Below are 19,437 nucleotides of genomic sequence, written 5' to 3'. Positions count from 1 at the left end.
AGAGAAAAGCTGTTCAGCTGCACTTCCTGTGGGAGTAGTTTCAGGTGTTCATCTTCGCTCTGCTCATCAGCAAGTTCACACGAGAGAAGGCCATTCACCTGCTCCATTTGTGGGAAGCGATTCACTCAGTCCTTCAACTAGAGATAAATAAGTGAACCTGAATACGTTTATACTGCAGTAGTTCAAGGAGGAAACTCACCAGCATCTTCTCCAGGGTGACTAATGATGGCCCAGCAAGAGATTTCCGTATTTTAAGAAAGAATTGAATTCTGCTACCAAAATTAAGTCTGACAATATTAGATCTGTTTCAACTGATGTAAACACAACTATAATTGGCTGCAGTTTGGTAATCTGGATATATTGCTGATGGTTTGGACAAGTGTCCCTTTTTAAAAGCACCAACGGTCATTCTGAATTCAAGATTTGTGTTTGGAGAAAGAAGCAGATGCCTTGTGAAAGGGAAAACATAAAAATCAATTTATAGAAAGAAAGCTGACAAAGGAGATGACCAAACAAGTTTTGTTCATCAATGCTTGCAGGGCCAACTGCTCCTTTCACTGCCCTGTATTGTACAGATTAACAGCGTCACATCTGATAGGGCCAGGGTAAAGAATGAAGTGAAACTGGGCTATTGTCATAACCTTAACTTTGTTTCACATTTTCTTCTTCTTTCTCTTGGCCTTGACATTCCCCTCTGAAATGAAGAAGTTTACCTGTATACCTGGTCAGGCAGCAAGCCTGACTCTCAATCCAGACCGAAAACAAAGACAAAAATAAAGCTTGTCTTTAAGCCTCTACCCTACACTGATGACAGTGCACTGGTGCACTCAACTTTCTTCTTTACCACCTTATCCAACTGTGTTCAGGGAGCTATCTGGAATTAGGCCCCAAGATCCCCCTTTATACCAATGATCCTAATGGCCCTGCCACTTACTGTATACTTTCCTCTTGCATTTAGCCTCCCAAACTGCATTACCTCAATTTTCTCTGAATTAAAGTCCGTCTGCCATTTCTCCATCCAACTTTCCGATTGATCTACATCCTGCTGTGTCCTTAGACACCCTAACTCACTATCCTCAGCTGCACCAATTTTCACAGCATTAGCAAACCAACTTAGATTTTCATCCAAATCTTTTATAAAAATAACAAACCTTGTGGAACACCCCTGGTTACAGATCTCCAGTCAAAAAACACCATCGCCACCCACCCTCTGTCCTCTAACCCAATCCAATTTACCAACGCACCATGGATCAATCTCATGTGACTTAATCTACTGGAACCACCTACAATGAGGGAGCTTGTCAAATATTTCCGTAGAGTACATGCAGACAACATCCACTGCGCTGCCTTCAATCAGCCTCTTGACTTCAAAAAAAACAAAAAAAAACACAAGCCAGTTTGTGAGACATGACCTCTTCTGCAGGAAGCCACGTTGCATGTTATCCACATGAACTTTAGCAAGGCCTTTGACAAGGTTCCTCGTGGCAGGCTGATACAGAAGTCGAAGTGACCTTGGTTACACCATGAGTTGGGTACAGAACTGGCTTTGTCATAGAAGATGAAGAGTAGCTATAGATCTGAAACCAGTGCTTTTCTGTAGGAATCAGACCGCTGTCGTTAACATATTTATTATAAAAAATATTTGGAGGAGAACATAGGTGATCAAATTAGTAAATATGTGAATAACAGATCTGTGGAGCTGTGAGTAGTGAGGAGGAATGCTAGACGATACAGCAGGATATAGATTGACTGGAGGCTTGTATGGAAAAATGGCAGGTGGCATTTAATCCAGACAAATGTGAGGTGATACATTTTGGAAGGTCTAATGAAGGAGGGAAGTGCACAGTAAATGGTAGAATTCTGAGAAGCACAATCATAGAGCAGTATCTAGGTCTACAGGTTCACAGTTCCCTGAAAATGACAAGTCTAGTGGAGAAGATGGTCAGGGCAAAGTGTATAAAAACTGGTCATGTTGCAGCTCGCGAGAACTTCAGTGAGGCTACATCTGCAATGTTGTGTACAATTCTGCTCACCAAACCACCACAAGGATGATCAGCTTTGCAAAGGGTACAGAAACAGGTTACCAGGATGTCACCTTGTTTGGAGGATATTAGTTATGAGGAGATGTTGGATAAAATTGGTTTATTTTCTTTTGAACATCAGAGGCTGAGGGGCAACCCGGTAGAAATTTACAAAACTGGGAGAGACATGGATAGTTGGAGTCTAGAGTAGAAATGACAGTTTGTGTAGGGGACATAAGTTTAAAGTAATAGGGAAAAATGTAAAGGAAGTGTGAAAAGTAAGTTTTTACACACAGGACAGTATGTGCCTAGAATGCATTGCCAGAGGAAGTGGGATAAGCAGGTACAATCACAATGCTTAAAAGACATCTTGATGGATTTGTGAATTGGCAGGGAATAGAGAGATACAAACTGTGCAGGGGAAAGAAAGAGATTTCATGATTAGAAAATCATGCGTTAATGGAGGCTTGTGGGCTAAAGGGACTATTCCTGTTCTGTAGTGTTATTTGAGACCTCAGTTTTTCAAATACAGACTGGAATATTGGTAGAGTAAGAGGCAGCAAGGGTAAGTTTTCCTGGATTGTATGCACGATAAATTTCCGAAAACAGTGCATTCAGTTCAAAAAGAAAGAGCGCTCGTTTGGTCCTACTTCTTGGGAATGATGGGAGCCAAGTAGATCAAGTGTCAGTGTCAGACCATTCAGGAGACCATGATCACGTGTAGGAAGGTACAGAATAATGTCAGATAATAACCAGCATTAATTCAGAATGAGAAAACTCAATTGATGGAAAGTTGTCTTCAAGGGCAAGGTCAAAGCTGGACAGCAATGACTGGAGTGACAGGTTGATGGGACAAAGTATAAATAATAATAAGGGCTACTTTCAAAGAGAAGATGGCTCAAGTACACTCAAAAAGGAAAGGAAGTGCAAACATTCAGGGCTGCTTGTATGACAATTAGAATTTAAGATAAGATTTAAAAAAAACACTTATTATAGGTGTCAAGGAGAAAAGTCCAAATTGACAGTCACAAGGAATACAGAAGGTCCAGAAGTTGGGGCAAGCAGATGAAAAAGCACACAAGGAAGGGAGACAGTTAGGAGAAAAGGTTGGCAGCCAGTTGAGAGGCGCTGGTAACACACTGGCTGTAACAATGTAGGAGAGAAACATGCAGATTCTGGGCTCAGACACAGGGCAAAATTTAGGAGCCCCTTGGCCTTATCGGAAGCAGCAGAGGCAGTGGATCGATTGCCACCATGAGTGAGACAATGAAGCTTTTTGAGCTCCTCAGTTGTTGTTGTAGGTGAGGATGGAGGATACATGGGGGAGGGGGAAGAAATGTTCAATGAGAACAAACTTGTATTAGAGATATCATTAAAAAATAAACATACTGCAGGTCACACAGAAAGCTGATTTGGCTCTTATGCTAAATATAAAGACTGAGAACTGGAGTTATAAACCAGTGGAAACAGATTCCATTGAAATGGTTCAGTACTGACTGTGATTGAAAGCAAAATCCAAACATCCAATAGCTACCTACAAACTCACTTCTGTGTCAGCAAATGAGATAAATGAGTGAATCCCTTCCCACCCTCAGAGCAGACGAATGGCCTCTCTCCAGCGTGAACTCGCTGGCGTATATTGAGGCTAGTTGATCACCTGAACATATGTCTGCAAAAAACACACAAATAGTCTCTCAGCAGTGTGAACATATTGATGATTCATCAGTTGCCCAGAACATTTAAAGCACTTCCCACAGTTTGGACATTTAAAAGGTCTCTCGTCAGTGTGAGCAGCTTGTATGCCAGGACTGTGGTTCACCAAGTGAATCCCTCCCCACAATCAAGGCTTGCATTGTGCCAGTCCTGGTAATTAACTAAAACCGTGTCCACACACACAATACGTGTATGCTTTCTCCTTACATGTTCAAAATCTGATAATGTTCTGTTTACAATAAACTGAGGTGTCCATAAGACCCTGGGATTATGCCTGATGTCAGTTTCCCTTTGAGTACACTGTGAAATCAATTTAAAACAGAACAATGCAATGAAGAGAGAGTCCACACAAACACCAGGCTGCCTATGCAATCAGCTCGTAATGAATCTGGTAGTTTGATTAGATTAGACTCCCTACAGTGTGGAAACAGGCCCTTTGGCCCAACAAGCCCACACTGCCCCTTGAAGCATCGGACCCAGACCCATCCCCCTATCACCCACACACCCCTGAACACTCCGGGCAAATTAGCATGGCTAATCCACCAATCCACCTAGCCTGCACATCTTTGGACTGTGGGAGGAAACCGGAACACCTGGAGTAAACCCACACAGCCATGGAGAGAATGTGCAAACTCCGCTCAGACAGTTGCCCGAAGCTGGAATCGAACCCGGGTCCCTGGCACTGTGAGGCTGCAGTGCTAACTACTGAGCCACCGTGCCACCCCGTAGGATTAATGACACACTATTTAAAAAAAAGTGACCACAAAAGCCAGTGATTCACTAATGTCGATCAGGGAACAGAAGCTGCCACCTGGTCTGGACTTATACAAGACTCTGGCGTCTTTGTGAGTGGACAGACAAAGAATGTTGAGAAAGAGGTGAAATACAGGTATTGACTAAATCCACATCTCAATCAGGACTTTGACATCATGTCACAAACCCTCAATCTTCACTGTTGTGAATGTCCAGTGTGGAAGATCTATGGAACACCATCACGGTGAGGACCCCCTCCAAGTCACACATCATCCTGACTTGTTTGAATCCAGTGCAGGATGAACAGCAATTTCCTCCAATTAAACACTGAGACAGCTTCTACACTGACTGCAACCTTCTGTCTAGTAACTGTGTGAAGCTGAACCAGACTGTTCACAACTCTGATGAAATACTTCACACTAAGATGAGCTTTCTCCTGCATCATCACCAAACTAACTGTTTCTATCTCAGTAACATCACCTGACTCCATCCACATCTCAGCTCATCTGCTGCTGAAACCCTATCCATTCTTTGTTACTTCTAGATTTAACTACTCTAACACAGACCGGTCCCCCACATTCAACCTTCCTGTAATGTTGGAGTGATTCAAATCTCTGCTGTCTCATTTCTAGTGTTATTGGCCCAAAGTGCATCCAAGGTGCTAAAAAGATACATCAACAGATCTGTTAAAAGACTATCCAATTTAGCATCGTGATAGTACCATACAGCATGATAAGTTTTTCTCAAAGTGAGAATGGGACCTACTTTCCACAGGACTGTACAGTAGTTACTCTCACCGAATGCTGTTCTGGATAAACGCTGAGGATGAGCTAACATAGGTTTTCCCCTCCCTCTCTCGCACTGTTCTTCCTCATCCCTGTTGTACCATTTTGTTTCTATGTCTCCTGTACACTCAAACATGTCTGTGTAGCTCCTTGAAAAGATAACTTTAATAAAACTTCAAGTATATATTTTTTTTCTTCATGCAGCAAGTCATATGTGTATTGTCTCCTCTTTTCTTGCACTCGCAAAATCCTGCTGAGAAGAAAATGCCAGTTGCTGAAGGAACATTCGCAACAGTGGGATTCAAACCCACATCAATGAAAAGACTGGAGTCTTAATTCAGCACCTTAAGACTGTTCAGCCACAGTAACTGACAAGTCGTGGTCATCCTTATTGTCTTCAATGATGATGTCGCTGCACCAAATTTTAGTCATGGAGCAGGAGAGGCCTCGAGACTGCATTACCATTTCTTAAATCTCTAACAACCTCAACCTCAACACCATTTTTGCCTCAAATCCCTGCAGAGTCTCCAATTTCTCTCAGGTTACCTCTCATGCTTTTCTCTTCTCAAGAAAAGAACTTCTTGCTGTTTAACAGAAAGTGTGAAAGAAACATAGGAGGTCTGGCAATGAGACAAGTGAAATCATGTTAGTTTCAAGATATTTGCACTATTTCTTTCTCTCCGCAGGAATGGCTTCACTAACATCCTACATAATTGTTAAAAATTGTAACAACTATGTAGCAATTAAAGCTAAAATTCGATCTTCTCTCTTAATCATTTGCAGCACCCGCAGAGGACTTTAGACCCATTTCTGTCCTTTTCCATACCCATCCTGAATCGAAAAGAGCGAAAATAACAGACCTGCTGAATTTATCCAGCACATTTTCTGGACATTTTGGGTTTCTAAATTAATTCCCTCAATGTGTCAAATGTCTTAAATGCTTGCTCACAAGGTCTTCGTATCTGCTATTTAAATAGTGCACTGTGAACACTTCAATCATCCATTTTATATGAAACAAGCACACAGTAACTGAACCGTCTTCACGCAAAAATACAAAAATGTATTTCCTTTCTCATCTTTTAAGCCCGTTTGGTTTTTTGTACCATTTAATATGAAGTCTTACAACTGCACCAGAAACCTCTGGTTAAAAAGATTCTGAAAATGTAGTCCGTAACATGAGAATTGGCAAAAGTTGTTGACACACAGAAGAAAGAAAATGTTGTGTGAGATTCAGCAAATAAAGGAACATTTCTTAGACTGTAGCTGAAAAAAATTGGTTTATTGAAACAGACTTTTTCACCATTCGACCGAGTGACTGGAGTTATACAGGGCACTTAAAGATGAGGGCAACAACATCACGAAATTAATTTTGAATGTTAAATCCTGGAGCAAGTACTGAAAATGGATTGCAATGTGAATGAGAAGAATACATTGGAACCTTGGGATTTTCTAAAGCAGTTACCTTTTACTTCCTTGGACTGCAGCGGCGTCAGTGAAAAACCCATTTGTCACCTTATAAAGCAGGATTTGAACATTGACTGTGGAAGGCCAAGTTAACTCAGTTGTTGGAACATACGCTGTTTAAGTGCAGAGTTGTGAGTATGAGCCCAACACTGGGCACCACCTGTTTATTTAGTATTTTCCCTTTGCAAATTCCCTTCCTCCAGCTATTCTTGATGACCCTTACATCCCATGAATCAGCTTAGCGAATCTCTTTTGCACCGCATTCAACGCCAGCATATCCTTTCTTAAATACGAGTAGCTAAACCAATATGGCTTCACCAACATCCAATACAGTTGTTACAAGATGTCCCGATCCTCAAAACACTAACACCTCGCAGTTAAGGCCAAAATTCCATTTACTTTCTTCATAACTTCAGCATCAGTTTAGGACTTTAGACCCATCCTTGTCCTTTTCCATACAAATCCTGAATCGAATAGTTATAATAACTACCTGCAAAATGCTATCCCACTGAAACTTCAACCACTTGCTCAACTTTGTAACCTAAAGTCAAGTCCAGGGCCTTCCCCTTCCTTGTTGGGACTTCTACTTAGTGGCTGAAAAAATGCTCTCCTGGATGTATTTTAAAAATTCTGATAAATCCTTCACATTATGACGACTCCATTAATGTTGAGGAAGTTGAAAGTCTCTGCTACCATAATCCTGCTACTTCTACACTTTCTCAAAATCTGTCTCCTTATTTATTTAAAGGGGTTTTCAAAAATGTCACCTGTCCTTATTGCTGTATAGATTCCCGAAGCAAAATAACAATATTTCCTCCTCCTTTACCACCTCCACTGCCTTGCATGAAGGCCCTGTATCCTGGAATACTGAGCTGCTAACCATGTCCAAGTGACAGCAATGGCTTTATGACCCCACTAATTTGTATCCTCAAATCATCTGCCTTATTCATCTGACTCCAAGCATTAAATACCATTCACCCGTGGCAAACTCGCTTATATCTTAATTGCCCAATGACAATGCCTTCCAGACTCTCTTGTTTCTTCTCTTTTTGGCCATTATTATTTTTGAACATTCTCTGGATTTCAGCCCACTGCTAAACTTTTTACATGACCCCCAACAGTACTGGAAACCCATCCCCAGCTCCCACAAGGATGCAGTTCCCATTCCAGTTTAGGTGTAACCGCTGTGTGTAATTCTACTCTTCCTGCTGAAGGACGGATGTTGTAAAACTTCAAAAGGTTCAGAAAAGAATTGTAATGGTTATTATTGTAATAGTGTACCATTAGTACACTAAGTTTCAAGCATTTTGGGATGACTCGGTTCCCAGTTGCTCATATGAAATGTACTGACTGTCATTGAGTGAAAAATAAAAACCACAGGTTCCTCGCACTTGTTGGAGGTGAGGATAGAGGAGATAGGCTCTCCATCTCCCCTTTCAAAATAAATTAGTCTGCTTTTGAGATAAAGATCCAATGCACAGTAGTTTTAATAAAATTTATATCATTTTTTCTCCCAACAAGGTAACCAGACATGTGGTGTTTTCAAACATCATGAGAAACAAGCCCAGATAACATGACTTGAATACAGATAATACGAGCAACAAAAATTCCTACAGATTCTTGGGAACTCATTGGTGTTTAACCACAGTGGCTCAGCGGTTAGCACTGCTGCCTCACAGTGCCAGGGACCTGGATTTGATTCCACCCTTGGGCAACCGAGTGTGTGGTTGTTGGCATATTCTCCCTGTGGCTGCGTGGGTTTCCTCTAGGTGCTCTGGTTTCCTCCCACGTGCTGGTTAGTGGATTCGCCAAGCTAAATTGCCCAGAGTGTTCAGTGATGCGTACATTAGGTGGGCTACGGGGAGATGTGTCTGGGTGGGATGCTCTGAGGTTTTGTGTGGAATTCTTGGGCCGAAGGGCCTGTTTCCATACTGTAGGAATACTCCGAATTCTATGAAAACCCGTCCTAATGAACTAGGGAATCCCTTTTCACACACTGCGGGTGGATTGTCTTTACCCAGTGTGAATGTGTTGATCTACAGCAATAAAACGTTATCATTTTCAAAACCTACTCTACAGTTACGTATTTGTTATTGAGATTAATGCGAAAGGACTAATAAATTAAACGCCATTTATTTCAATGCCAGAGGCCTAACAGCTAAGGCAGAGGAACTCAGGGCAAGATTGGAAACATGAAACTGGGTTATCATTGCAATTACAGAGGCAAGGCTCAGAGGTGGACAGGGCTGCCAGCTTAATGTTCTAAGATATAGTTCCTATAGAAAGGATAGAAAGTCGAAGGGGGAGGGGGAAGCAAAGCAAGAGAGGAGGGAAAAGTGGCATTTTTGAGCAAGGATAACATTACGGCGTTACTTAGGCAGGATATATCTGAGAATACATCCAGAGAAGTTATTTGGGTGGAACTGAGAAATAAGAAAGGGATGATCACCTTATTGGGATTATACTATAGCCACCCCCATTAGTCAGCAGGAATCTGACAAATAATTTTGAAAGAAGTTATCTGGAAGAATAACAGGGTGGTGATGGAAGGGATTTTAACTTTCCAAACAGACTGGGAATTCCATGGTCTAAAAGGCTTGGATGGAGCGGAGTTTGCTGAGAGTGTAGAGGAAAATGTTTTGATTCAGTATGTGATGTACCGACTACAGAAGGTGCAAAACTTGACCTGCTGTTGGCAAATAAAGCAGGACAGGTGACTAGGGTATCAGCAGGGGAGGACTTTGGGGCCAGTGACCATAATTCTATTAGTTTTAAAATAGTGATGGAAAAGAGTAGACCGGATCTGAAAGTTAAAGCTCTATATTGGAGGAAGGCCAATTTTAATGGTATTACACAAGAGCTTTCAAAAGTTGATTGGGGCAGATGTTCGCAGGTAAAACAGAAAGTTAGAAAGTGGGAAGCCTTCAAAAAAAAGAGATAACGAGAGTTCAGGGACAGTATACTCCTGTTCGGGTGAAGGACAATGCTGGTAGGTATAGGGAATTCTGGATGACTAGAGAAATCAAGGTTTTGGTCAAGAAAAACGAGGAAGGACATGTCAGGTATAGACAGCAGAGATCGAGTGAATGCTTACAAGAGTATAATGACAATAGTATACTTAAGAGGGAAATTAGTAGGGCAAAAAGGGAACATGAGGTAACTTAGGCAAATAGTATTAAGGAAAATCCAGTGGGATTCTACAAATAGATTAAGAACAAAAAGGATAACGATGGAGAGATAGGGCCCCTTAAAAAGCAGCAATGCCTCCTATGTGTGGAATTGCAAGAAATGGGGAATATAATAAAACAAGTATTATGCATCAGTATTTACTACAGAAAAGGATATGGAAGATATGGACTGTGGGGAAATAAATAGCAACATCTTGAAAATTATCCATATTACAGAGGTAGTGATGCTTAAAACGTATAAAAGTGGATAAATTCCTGGGACCTGATCAGGTGTATCCGAGAACTCGGAGGGAAGCTAGGCAAGTGATTGCTGGGCCCCTTGCTGAGATATTTGTATCATCGATAGTCACAGGTGAGGGACCAGAAGTTGGCTAATGTGGTGCCACTATTTAAGAAAGGTGCTAAGTAAAATCCAGGGAACTATAGGCCAGTGAGCCTGATATTAGTGGTGGGAAAGTCGTTCTAGGAATCCTGAGGGATAGTACTTGAAATATTTGGAAAGGGAAGGACTGATTAGGGATAATCAACATGGCTGTGTGTGTGGGAAATCATGTCTCACTGACTTGATTTTTTTTGATGGAGGAACAAAGAGGATTGAGTAGCGCAAAGAGGTGGATGTGTTCTATATGGATGTCACTAAGGCGTTTGACAAGGTTCCTCATAGTAGACTGATTAGCAAGGTCAGATCAGATGGAATACAGAGAGAACCAGTCATTTGGAAACAGATCTGACTTGAAGGTAGAAGACGGAGTGCTGGTGGAGGGTTGCTTTGTCGACTGGAGGCCTGTGACCAGTGGTGTGTCATTTATAAAGATGATTTGGATGTGAATGTAGGAGTTATAGTTACTAAGTACCAATCCTTGCAGCATACTGCAGGTCAAAGGCCTTTCCAAATGGCCAGCTCTCCCTGGATTCCATGTGATCTAACCTTGTTAATCAGTCGACCATGAGGAATATCGAAAACATCCACCGCTCTGCCATCAATCTTGTTTCTAACTTCTTCAAAAAAACTCAATCAAGTTAGTAAGGCATAATTTCCTATGGACAAAGCCATGTCAACTATTCCCCATTCAGTCCACGCTTTCCAAATATATGTAAATCCTATCCCTCAGAATTCCCTCCAACAACTTACCCACAACTGACATCAGGCTCACTAAAAGTTTATTGTTCCCTGGTTTTATGTTACCACCTTTCTTAAACAATGGCACCAGATTAGCCAACCTCCAGTGTAACAGCTCACCTATGACTGTCAATGGTGCAAATATCTGAGCAAGGGGCCCAATCGCAAGCCTAGCTTCCCGCAAAGTTCGAGAATACACCTGAAGAGGTCCTGGGGATTTATCCACCTTTATGCTCTGTATGGCATCCAGCACCACCTCCTCTACAACATGGAACTTTTCAAGATACACATTCATTTCTCTAAGTTCTTTAGCTTTTGTATCCTTTATCACAGTAAATACTGATGTAAAATACTTTTTTGTATCTCACCCATCTCGTGCATTCCCACACATAGGCGGTCTTACTGTGCTTTTAAGAAGCATAGTAGTGTCAAAATTGGCCTCATTTAAAACTTTGACTCTTCGACCAAAGTCTATCCTTTTCCATAATTATTTTAAAACTAATAGAGATATAATCATAGGCCCCAAAATATTGTCCCCCCTGCTGACCCCTCAGTCACCTGCCCTACCTTATTTCCCAAGAGAAGATCAAGTTTTGAGCAGGGACTAATGACACCAGTACAAACAGCCCAAAGATCAAAGTTCATTCCTTGATTTAAGGGCAAAATCCTTCAAATGTGGTTGTGGTGAACTTGCTGGTGTGTTAACAGTTGGGATGATTGAGTGAATCCCTTTCCACACATAGAACAAGTGAATGGTCTGTCCCCAGAGTGAACTCGCTGGTGTCTCAGCAGGTTGGTTGAGTGAGCAAATCCCTTCCCATACTCGGAACATGTGAACAGTCTGTCCCCACTGTGAACTCGTTGGTGTTTCAGCAGGTTGCTTGACTGAGTGAATCCCAGCCCACAATCAGAGCAAATGAACAGTTTCTCCCCAGTGTGACTGCATTGGTGCATTTCCAGCTGGGATGGGTAAATAAATCCCTTCCCACAATCCCCACATTACCACAGTCTCTCCCCAGTGTGACCGTGCTGGTGTTTGGGCATTTCAGATGAATCTTCACAGAATCTTCGACACACAGACAATACGCATTTCTCCCTGGTGTGAACAGTGCTTCTTCCTTTAATGTTCAAAATCCTGAGATAATTAGGTTACGACAAACAGATTGAGTGTCAGATCTGGATGTGGTTTTGTTTGATTTCTCTGAATGCAATCACAATTTCAAACTGAAGAAAAAAAAAGTAGAGAGAGAGAGAGAAACCAGAAGAACACACACAAAGATTGTCAAACTCAGAAATTAATCTGATCAATTGTGGATGCAACACTGAGGGGCACTGCTGGATTATCAGTAAAACTGAACTGGTTCATTAAATGTCCTTCAGGGAAGGGAAACAGTCAGCGTTTGTCCAAAACTACAAAAAGAGATAGAGTTTGGACAGACATGAAGGGCAGGCATTTTATTCATCTGAAAATGAATCCAATTCCTGTTTTCTCTCCATACCCTCTGATCCTTCTGAAGGACTAAGATGCAGAAAAATACCTGAAATCTGAAATAAAAACAGAAAATGATAGAGATACTCAGCAGATCTGGCAGCATCTGAAATGGTGATAGATGCAGGAACCATTGCAATCTTGAAGAAGTGTTGAGATGATCATCCACTGCACCAAAATACAGGTTACACACCGAGTGCCAGAAAACGGGCCTAGCTTCAATAGGTGCTTGATGGCCAGCACCGATACAATGGGGACATTGTTGAACACAATGTTACCCGAGTGTCTGACCCCATTTAGTTCCGTGTTTCTCTCCTATTCTCTTTTAGGAAACAGGCAGCAGCAAGTAGTGAAGAATGCAAATGATATTTCGGCCTTCATTGTGAGAGGATTCGAGTACAGGAAGAGGGATATCTTTCTATAAGGGCCTTGGTGAGACCACACCTGGAGTCATGTGCACCTTTGTTCTCCTTTCCAGAGGAAGGATGGCCTGGCTACTGAATGATCGTAAAGAAGGTTCACCAGACCAATTCCTGGGATCACAGGACTGATGTATGAAAAGAGATTTGATCTTGATTAATCCTTCTTTCTTTTAATCTTTCAGCCACCGACAACATCATGAACTAATTTCAAATCCCATTTGCTGATTTGAGTCTTTTACTGCTAAAGCTATACTTTGGTTCCCATTCCCCTGTCATACGAGTTTAAATCCTCACCAGTGGAACTAGCAAAAGCATCAACAAGAATATCTGTCCCAGCTCTGCCCAGGACAATTGTTCAAGCTTGTGCATGTCCCACCTTCCCCAGAAACAAACAAACAGTCTCAATGCCTCAGGAATCCAAACCTTTTAAGTTATAGCTCCAGCCATGCACTCATCTCATCTGTCCTCTTATGCTTTTACTAGCACATGCATTGTAGCAGCTCACACTGTTACGGGATTAGATCACGAAAGGTCCTGTGGGGGGTATAAAAGAGTCCTGTTGAGAAGGAACATTAGGGAATTTACTTGGGTTTCTGTAAACAGACAGTTCAAAACACATAAGCATTTTAACAAGAGGCAGTTTTTAAAGGCCTGGTTCAGCCACAATCACAAGTTTGTTACTTAATAAAAAGTAGAAGCAAAAGTCTGATCCTACAGCATTCTGAACTGTTTAGGTAATTGTAACCAGAAATGCAAACAACCAATTAACATGAAATGGTTAGCTGAATTCCTTGAGCAAATGTTTGTCAGCAATAAAAGCAGCTCACTGTATCATTATGGAAGGAAAAGCAATAAATGGCGTAAACACAACCTCGAAAAGACCAACAACATAGGAAGGGGCAAAGGAAGATTATAAAGAGAGAAGTCAGGGCTGCAGAGAGATAAAACAATTGAAATGTAGATACGGATAATTTGAATAAATTCTTACATCCAAAGATCAAGGGAAGAGTGACAAAGATAGATTACAAAATCCGAAATGAAGATATGGTTCGTGCCTTAGTTATTTGTGAAATCTGAACAAATTTTGTTTCATGGCTTGGTAAAGCTCTAAAGTGACTGAATTTCACACTCAGTGGAACTGGAATAGATGCTTTTTATTAAAACAAGAAAGTAATAATGGAAAGCGCTTAGAGTAGAAAATGAAACTTCAGTTTAAAAATCATTTACAGAATGCAAATCGTTGGGATTGTAAACTGCAGCAGCAAGTCAGAAACACTGTTTGATCTTTTAAGCTGAAGTAAGAGAGGGATTTTTCCACAATTTGTCAACTGTATTACAAAATTGTAGTCACTTTATATCAGAGTTGAGTTTAAAAGACTTAATCACAATTCCTAACAATCCACACTACAGTTAGTAGAGAATTTGGAAAAGTTCTTAGTGATAAGATACCATTTTGGTTTTTGGCAAAAAAATGTGGTGCAGCTGGCAAATGTCTGAGGAGGAATATAACTGTCAAAAGCATTGTAAGGTCCCAAAGACAGACGAAGTAGTTTTCGAGCTAACCTCAGGAGATTATAGAAGGGTTTAGGACTGAACATAGTGTTGTCCACGATTGTTTGAACATAGGACATAGAACATTACAGCACAGTACAGGCCCTTCGGCCCTTGATGTTGTGCCGACCTGTCATACCGATCTCAAGCCCGTCTAACCTACACTATTCCATGTACGTCCATATGCTTATCCAATGACACCCTAAATGTACCTAAAGTTGGCGAATCTACTACCGTTGCAGGCAAAGCGTTCCATTCCCTTACTACTCTCTGAGTAAAGAAACTACCTCTGGCATCTGTCCTATATCTTTCACCCCTCAATTTAAAGCTATGCCCCCTCGTACTCGCCGTCACCATCCTAGGAAAATGGTTTGCTTACTGGATTGGGTATATTGATTTGGGGTGTGTGGCTAACAATGACAACAATATTGCACGTAAATAACACCTAGCGAATGGAATAAAAATATCACAATCAGCCAGGGAAAGTTTGAGTGTCACTGTCCACTCTTCCAATCTGAGCGTATTTAAGAGGGGAATTAGGCCTCATGTGAAAGCCAGGTTTGGAGTGGACTCTGGCCTCTCCCACACATGCGGTAACAGAGCTCTGAATAAAGGTCACTTGTACAACTGAACACAACACAAACTTCTCCCGACAACAATGTGGCACTGGGTGTAAGCTTGACAATGCTACATTTGAGATCTCGTATTTTAGTGTATCTCTTAACTTCCTATCTTCAGCTTTCAGGTCCTCCTCCCTTGGTTTTCCTATGTCACTGGTACAATCGGATGTTCACCCTCCCACTCCAGAATGTCCTGAAGCTGCTCCATGTCATTGCTAATCCTGGCACCAGGGAGGCAACATACCATCCTGGATTCATGTCTCTCTCTATCCCTTACTATCGAATCCCCTGTCTCTACAGTCATATTTATCGTTTCCCTCCCCTTCTATGCAGCGGAGTCACTCCGAGTGCCATGAACCCGACTGATGCTGCTTCCCGAGTGGCCACCCCAACATCCCCCACCTCCCTCGAACAGTACCCAAAACAGTATATCTATTTGAGGGGGATGACTCTAGCACTTCCTTTCTGAGCCTTTTACGTGTCTGATGGTCACCCATTCCCTTGCTGTCTGTGTAATCTTCACCTGCTGCGTGACCAATCTGTTGAGAATGCGACCACAACGTTCTCAGTTACCATGGATGCTCCATACTGACTGCACCCACAGCTCAAGCTCTGAAAAGCAGTTAACTAGTAGCTGCAGATGGACACACTTCCTGCACAAATAGCCAATAGGGACACTGGTAATGTCCCGGAGTTTAATGCGGAAAACTGTGAGGTGATTCACGTTGGAAGGAGTAACAGGAATACAGAGTACTGGGCTAATGGTAAGATTCTTGGTAGTGTGGATGAGCAAAGAGATCTCGGTGTCCATGTACATAGATCCCTGAAAGTTTCCACAAGTTGATAGGGTTGTTAAGAAGGTGTACAATGTGTTCGTTTTTACTGATCGAGGGATTGAGTTTCAGAACCATGAGGTCATATTGCAGCCGTACGAAACTCTGGTGCGGCCGCACTTGGAGTTCTGGTCACCGCATCACAGGAAGGATGTGCAAGCATTGGAAAGGGTGCACAGGAGATTTACCAGAATGTTGCCTGGTATCGAGGGAAGGTCTTATGAGGAAAGGTTGAGGGACTTTAGGCTGTTTTCGTTAAAGAGAAGGTTCAGAGGTGACCTAATAGAGACATACAAGATGATATGAGGATTAGATAGGGTGGACACTGAGATCCTTTTTCCTCAGATGGAGCTGGCTAGCACGAGGGGTATAGCATTAGATTGACGGGTCATAGATATCGTACAGATGTCAGACATAGGTTCTTTACTCAGAGTAATAAGGGCGTGCAATGCCCTGCCTGCAACAGTAGTAGACTCGCCAAGTTTAAGGGCATTTAAGTGGTCATTGGATAAACATATGGATGATAATGGAATAGTGTAGGTTAAATGGGCTTCAGTGTGGTTTCACAGGTCGACACAACATCAAGAGCCTATGTTCTATTGTGCAAGAGGAGCACACCACAGATGTGATGTCTTCTGTTATGACTTCTCTCCAGATTAAACCAGTTTCTGCCTTAAAAAGAATTTAATTAAGCTAGGTCCTCCTCCTTCATTTCAAACATTACTATTATAAACCTAAAGCCCCTAACTTTATTTAAGCTAATACATACTTTAAAAACTGTAAGAAAGTTCTTTACGGTATCAAATATCAATTTGAGAGACTTTCTGAACTGCCCAAACTGAGACTGAGCATCACACTCAATCTTTCAGTTTCACTTTCTGTTTCACCCAACTCCAAAGCACTCTCACTTAGCCAAGCAGTACTCACAGCGCAGCCTTTTCATTTTCATTGTCTGCTCACACCCACTCTGATCTCAGCCTCCCATACTGTTTCAACACAGCTCAATGGAAGCTCAGGGAACAGCATCTTCACATTAAATGCAGTAATTTATAACCCTCAGGAATCAACACAGACTTCAGTTTCAGGATCAATGGAGTTGTCAGGAAATGGAAGATTCCACCTGGAGGGGTGCTGGAATTTGTGCCCATAAGGAATTTTAAAAGGAAGTTTGCAGGTATTCAAGAATGAAAAATGTATGGATTAAAATCATGAAGTAGGCGATTGGGACTAAATATGGCAGTTCTTTAAAAGAGACGAGGTGTTGTTTGGACAAATCTACCCCTCTCAGGCCAATATCTCCTTTCTCAGCTGCAGGATATAGAACTGAACACTTATCCCAGGGGTGATCAAACCAAAAATTTGAATATCCTGCTTTCAAGTTACAAACTTACCAGGAATATTCTCCCACGCATAGAATGGTTAAACCTCTTCCCTTTCCCAGTTAAGTGTCAATGATACTCAGATCCTGATCACTCCGCTTAATGGAGAACATGCTTTGTGATCCTGGTCTGCAAATTATTCTCAATAAATATCCTGTAAAGCAAATCCACAAGAGACAAATAACGGTCAGCCCTGGACAGAAATCCAGAAAACACAACAAGATTGTCTGGAAAAGGCAAACATTTCTCTTGGTTTCTGTTAGTTATGTATAAATCCTCCTCTTCAAAGCACCCTGCTCCCCCACACAGAAAAATGCAGAGGTAAAATACACCCATTATTAGAGACTGAGGAAGTCAGACATTAATAAATTTGACCAGGGAGCACAAGGGGACTCAGAGCACTTTCAGTGATTTGATCCCAATCATATGAATACTGGGCAAACGGATATGCTTTAATAGATCATAATATTTAAAGCAGGACTTCCTACAGTGAGAGTGCAACAGGTAACATGAAGTTCTAAGCAAGGGTTAGCGGATCCGAAACGTTATTTTTTTTTCTTTCACAGATGCTACCAAACCTACTGAGCTTTTCCAGCAACTTTGTTTTTGAACATGCAGTTCTGAACGCGTTTTCGGCATTTCTCCTCCATTAAATATCTAACGTATAACTTGCAGCAATTTATACTGCCTGAAGCCAGTACTCCGCCAGTGTCAAAAGTCCTTCCCAGGAAATACACGCCATGTCTCACAGTCTGGGAAAGAAGTCCAGAAAAACAAAAACAAACATTTCTCTTGTCTTAATCTCCTCTCCCAAACAAGAAAGGCTGCGCTTGCGTTCCACTGCAGATTGCCACCTATAAATATGGCGATCCCGCATGAGTCCCGAAGATCATTGCCCCTAATAAAGATGGTGGCAATTACCTCTGCCTATCGCAGCCTCAGGTCCGCAGCAGTTTTTTCGTTTGCTGCAAAACACGGGGCCGGCATGTTAAAATTTGTTTTCTGACATGCATCAACGGCTATTAAAGCCTCTCAGTCATTACCGAAAGTATTTCCCTCCCGTTTTTTTGCAGCTTTCCTTTTTGTCCCGTGTACTGTACTTTCGGCAAGCAGCTAACCTTCAGTCGCAGAGATATTGCGCCTCCGGACAAAGACGATCACGTGATTTTCAAACAGACAAACATCTCACTCGCTCTGATTGGTTGGAGGATAGGCCGCTTCCATTGGGGCCTCCAAGCCCCGCGCCGTGCTCCGATTGAACCAAAGCTGACATCGCTCACAGGGAGACAGCAATAGCTGCAGGTGCTGGAGTCAAGGATGACACAGTGTGAGGCTGGAGGGACACAGCGAGCCAGGCACCATCAGAGGAGCAGGAAAGTTAATGGTTCAGGACCCTTCTTCAGAAATGGGGCGGCGGGGGGGGGGGAGGATGGGAGCTGAGACATAAACAGAGTGGGGGCTGGGGAAGGTAGGTGGGAAGGTGATAGGTGAGTGCAGGTAGTCAGTGGTGAAGATTTTTCCTGCTGTTCATTAGCTCTGTGAGTGATGGTGAGGGTTCATCCCGAGATGGGTAAAAAAAGGGCCATTCCTGATTCTCCTAATGTACGGCAAAACAGCTTGTATTTTATGGAAACTTTTACTCTGTCATTTTCCTCGATGTTTTGGCTGTTTCAGAGACTTGGATAGAGCAGGGTCAGGAATGGATGTTGCAAGTTCCAGGGTTTAGATCTTTCATTGAGGTCAGGGAAGATGGTAAAAGAGGGGGAGGTGTGGCTTTGTTAGCCAAGGACAGTACAACGGTGGCTGAAAGAACTTTTGATGAGGTGGTATGGGCTGAGATCAGAAACAGGAGAGGAGAGGTCACACTGCTGGGAGTTTTTTATAGGCCCCCGCAAAGTTCCAGGGATGTGGAGGAGTGGATTGGCAAAATGATTCTGGGCAGGAGTGAAAAGAACAGGGTGGTCATTATGGCAGATATTAACTTCCCTGACATTGAATGGAAATGCTATAACTCTAGAATGTTGAATGCATCAGTTTTTGTCCAATGTGTGCAGGAGGGTTTCCTGACTCGGTATGTCGAAGGGCCGACAAGAGGGGAG

General features: G+C 42.2%; 1 long non-coding RNA gene across 4 annotated transcripts; it reads right to left on the bottom strand.

Annotated features, from left to right (window-relative positions):
- Positions 1-6,534: 6,534 nt before the first annotated feature.
- LOC132208908 (uncharacterized) lies at positions 6,535-18,658 on the bottom strand. Of its 4 annotated transcripts, none has more exons than XR_009445019.1 (3): positions 18,382-18,658; positions 17,351-17,492; positions 6,535-13,511 (listed from the first exon to the last, which is right to left on the bottom strand). It is a non-coding gene; the product is annotated as an uncharacterized LOC132208908 (long non-coding RNA). The 4 variants fall into 4 exon arrangements; XR_009445017.1 differs by having other exon boundaries at positions 18,260-18,652; XR_009445016.1 differs by having other exon boundaries at positions 17,921-18,649.
- Positions 18,659-19,437: the final 779 nt, after the last annotated feature.

The sequence above is a fragment of the Stegostoma tigrinum genome, unplaced genomic scaffold (assembly GCF_030684315.1).
Source record: "Stegostoma tigrinum isolate sSteTig4 unplaced genomic scaffold, sSteTig4.hap1 scaffold_57, whole genome shotgun sequence".
Lineage (NCBI taxonomy): Eukaryota > Metazoa > Chordata > Chondrichthyes > Orectolobiformes > Stegostomatidae > Stegostoma > Stegostoma tigrinum.
The sequence above is the reverse complement of the archived record's forward strand: the minus strand, read 5'-3'. Positions and strand labels throughout refer to the sequence as shown.